At 48.6% G+C, this 2,500-nt stretch overlaps 14 non-coding genes across 14 annotated transcripts in view; all 14 read left to right on the forward strand.

The window, feature by feature from the left end:
- Window positions 1-93, forward strand: part of LOC148994083 (5S ribosomal RNA) — a 119-nt gene extending 26 nt beyond the window's left edge. The window contains exon 1 of the ribosomal RNA XR_016159663.1: window positions 1-93. This exon is cut by the window's left edge and continues 26 nt beyond it. This is a non-coding gene — a ribosomal RNA (5S ribosomal RNA).
- A 63-nt stretch (window positions 94-156) lies between these two features.
- LOC148994084 (5S ribosomal RNA) lies at window positions 157-275 on the forward strand. The gene has a single exon (XR_016159664.1). It is a non-coding gene; the product is annotated as a 5S ribosomal RNA (ribosomal RNA).
- A 63-nt stretch (window positions 276-338) lies between these two features.
- On the forward strand, window positions 339-457 carry LOC148994085 (5S ribosomal RNA). Its single transcript, XR_016159666.1, has one exon. It is a non-coding gene; the product is annotated as a 5S ribosomal RNA (ribosomal RNA).
- A 63-nt stretch (window positions 458-520) lies between these two features.
- On the forward strand, window positions 521-639 carry LOC148994086 (5S ribosomal RNA). The gene has a single exon (XR_016159667.1). It is a non-coding gene; the product is annotated as a 5S ribosomal RNA (ribosomal RNA).
- Window positions 640-702: 63 nt separating this feature from the next.
- On the forward strand, window positions 703-821 carry LOC148994087 (5S ribosomal RNA). Its single transcript, XR_016159668.1, has one exon. It is a non-coding gene; the product is annotated as a 5S ribosomal RNA (ribosomal RNA).
- A 63-nt stretch (window positions 822-884) lies between these two features.
- On the forward strand, window positions 885-1,003 carry LOC148994088 (5S ribosomal RNA). Its single transcript, XR_016159669.1, has one exon. It is a non-coding gene; the product is annotated as a 5S ribosomal RNA (ribosomal RNA).
- Window positions 1,004-1,066: 63 nt separating this feature from the next.
- LOC148994089 (5S ribosomal RNA) lies at window positions 1,067-1,185 on the forward strand. Its single transcript, XR_016159670.1, has one exon. It is a non-coding gene; the product is annotated as a 5S ribosomal RNA (ribosomal RNA).
- A 63-nt stretch (window positions 1,186-1,248) lies between these two features.
- On the forward strand, window positions 1,249-1,367 carry LOC148994090 (5S ribosomal RNA). The gene has a single exon (XR_016159671.1). It is a non-coding gene; the product is annotated as a 5S ribosomal RNA (ribosomal RNA).
- Window positions 1,368-1,430: 63 nt separating this feature from the next.
- On the forward strand, window positions 1,431-1,549 carry LOC148994091 (5S ribosomal RNA). Its single transcript, XR_016159672.1, has one exon. It is a non-coding gene; the product is annotated as a 5S ribosomal RNA (ribosomal RNA).
- Window positions 1,550-1,612: 63 nt separating this feature from the next.
- On the forward strand, window positions 1,613-1,731 carry LOC148994092 (5S ribosomal RNA). Its single transcript, XR_016160265.1, has one exon. It is a non-coding gene; the product is annotated as a 5S ribosomal RNA (ribosomal RNA).
- Window positions 1,732-1,794: 63 nt separating this feature from the next.
- Window positions 1,795-1,913, forward strand: LOC148994093 (5S ribosomal RNA). Its single transcript, XR_016159673.1, has one exon. It is a non-coding gene; the product is annotated as a 5S ribosomal RNA (ribosomal RNA).
- Window positions 1,914-1,976: 63 nt separating this feature from the next.
- LOC148994094 (5S ribosomal RNA) lies at window positions 1,977-2,095 on the forward strand. Its single transcript, XR_016159674.1, has one exon. It is a non-coding gene; the product is annotated as a 5S ribosomal RNA (ribosomal RNA).
- Window positions 2,096-2,266: 171 nt separating this feature from the next.
- LOC148994095 (5S ribosomal RNA) lies at window positions 2,267-2,385 on the forward strand. The gene has a single exon (XR_016159675.1). It is a non-coding gene; the product is annotated as a 5S ribosomal RNA (ribosomal RNA).
- A 63-nt stretch (window positions 2,386-2,448) lies between these two features.
- The window catches only part of LOC148994096 (5S ribosomal RNA), a 119-nt gene continuing 67 nt past the window's right edge, over window positions 2,449-2,500 (forward strand). The window contains exon 1 of the ribosomal RNA XR_016159677.1: window positions 2,449-2,500. This exon is cut by the window's right edge and continues 67 nt beyond it. This is a non-coding gene — a ribosomal RNA (5S ribosomal RNA).

Here is a 2,500-nt window from a genome sequence, read left to right on the forward strand (position 1 = left end):
GCCCGAACTCGTCTGATCTCGGAAGCTAAGCAGGGTCGGGCCTGGTTAGTACTTGGATGGGAGACCGCCTGGGAATACCAGGTGCTGTAAGCTTTATGTAGTTTACTACCCTAATGTTCTAACCATTCAAATAGCCCAATTTTGGCAGCAGATTTCGCTTACGGCCATACCACCTTGAGAACGCCCGAACTCGTCTGATCTCGGAAGCTAAGCAGGGTCGGGCCTGGTTAGTACTTGGATGGGAGACCGCCTGGGAATACCAGGTGCTGTAAGCTTTATGTAGTTTACTACCCTAATGTTCTAACCATTCAAATAGCCCAATTTTGGCAGCAGATTTCGCTTACGGCCATACCACCTTGAGAACGCCCGAACTCGTCTGATCTCGGAAGCTAAGCAGGGTCGGGCCTGGTTAGTACTTGGATGGGAGACCGCCTGGGAATACCAGGTGCTGTAAGCTTAATGTAGTTTACTACCCTAATGTTCTAACCATTCAAATAGCCCAATTTTGGCAGCAGATTTCGCTTACGGCCATACCACCTTGAGAACGCCCGAACTCGTCTGATCTCGGAAGCTAAGCAGGGTCGGGCCTGGTTAGTACTTGGATGGGAGACCGCCTGGGAATACCAGGTGCTGTAAGCTTTATGTAGTTTACTACCCTAATGTTCTAACCATTCAAATAGCCCAATTTTGGCAGCAGATTTCGCTTACGGCCATACCACCTTGAGAACGCCCGAACTCGTCTGATCTCGGAAGCTAAGCAGGGTCGGGCCTGGTTAGTACTTGGATGGGAGACCGCCTGGGAATACCAGGTGCTGTAAGCTTTATGTAGTTTACTACCCTAATGTTCTAACCATTCAAATAGCCCAATTTTGGCAGCAGATTTCGCTTACGGCCATACCACCTTGAGAACGCCCGAACTCGTCTGATCTCGGAAGCTAAGCAGGGTCGGGCCTGGTTAGTACTTGGATGGGAGACCGCCTGGGAATACCAGGTGCTGTAAGCTTAATGTAGTTTACTACCCTAATGTTCTAACCATTCAAATAGCCCAATTTTGGCAGCAGATTTCGCTTACGGCCATACCACCTTGAGAACGCCCGAACTCGTCTGATCTCGGAAGCTAAGCAGGGTCGGGCCTGGTTAGTACTTGGATGGGAGACCGCCTGGGAATACCAGGTGCTGTAAGCTTTATGTAGTTTACTACCCTAATGTTCTAACCATTCAAATAGCCCAATTTTGGCAGCAGATTTCGCTTACGGCCATACCACCTTGAGAACGCCCGAACTCGTCTGATCTCGGAAGCTAAGCAGGGTCGGGCCTGGTTAGTACTTGGATGGGAGACCGCCTGGGAATACCAGGTGCTGTAAGCTTTATGTAGTTTACTACCCTAATGTTCTAACCATTCAAATAGCCCAATTTTGGCAGCAGATTTCGCTTACGGCCATACCACCTTGAGAACGCCCGAACTCGTCTGATCTCGGAAGCTAAGCAGGGTCGGGCCTGGTTAGTACTTGGATGGGAGACCGCCTGGGAATACCAGGTGCTGTAAGCTTAATGTAGTTTACTACCCTAATGTTCTAACCATTCAAATAGCCCAATTTTGGCAGCAGATTTCGCTTACGGCCATACCACCTTGAGAACGCCCGAACTCGTCTGATCTCGGAAGCTAAGCAGGGTCGGGCCTGGTTAGTACCTGGATGGGAGACCGCCTGGGAATACCAGGTGCTGTAAGCTTTATGTAGTTTACTACCCTAATGTTCTAACCATTCAAATAGCCCAATTTTGGCAGCAGATTTCGCTTACGGCCATACCACCTTGAGAACGCCCGAACTCGTCTGATCTCGGAAGCTAAGCAGGGTCGGGCCTGGTTAGTACTTGGATGGGAGACCGCCTGGGAATACCAGGTGCTGTAAGCTTTATGTAGTTTACTACCCTAATGTTCTAACCATTCAAATAGCCCAATTTTGGCAGCAGATTTCGCTTACGGCCATACCACCTTGAGAACGCCCGAACTCGTCTGATCTCGGAAGCTAAGCAGGGTCGGGCCTGGTTAGTACTTGGATGGGAGACCGCCTGGGAATACCAGGTGCTGTAAGCTTTATTGTTTAAAAAAAAAAAAAAAAAAAAGAGTCAATGAAATGTTTCAAAAATCCTAAATTGTCTTTTTCCCCCCTCAAAATTCCTGAAATAGTCTCTCAGTTTCTTAAGAAAGCCTGAAAGAGTCTCTTTTTTTTCTTCTTCAAATAGCCCAATTTTGGCTGCAGATTTCGCTTACGGCCATACCACCTTGAGAACGCCCGAACTCGTCTGATCTCGGAAGCTAAGCAGGGTCGGGCCTGGTTAGTACTTGGATGGGAGACCGCCTGGGAATACCAGGTGCTGTAAGCTTTATGTAGTTTACTACCCTAATGTTCTAACCATTCAAATAGCCCAATTTTGGCAGCAGATTTCGCTTACGGCCATACCACCTTGAGAACGCCCGAACTCGTCTGATCTCGGAAGC

This window comes from Pimephales promelas, chromosome 3, assembly GCF_988280905.1.
Source record: "Pimephales promelas chromosome 3, fPimPro1.hap1.1, whole genome shotgun sequence".
In the NCBI taxonomy this organism is placed as follows: domain Eukaryota; kingdom Metazoa; phylum Chordata; class Actinopteri; order Cypriniformes; family Leuciscidae; genus Pimephales; species Pimephales promelas.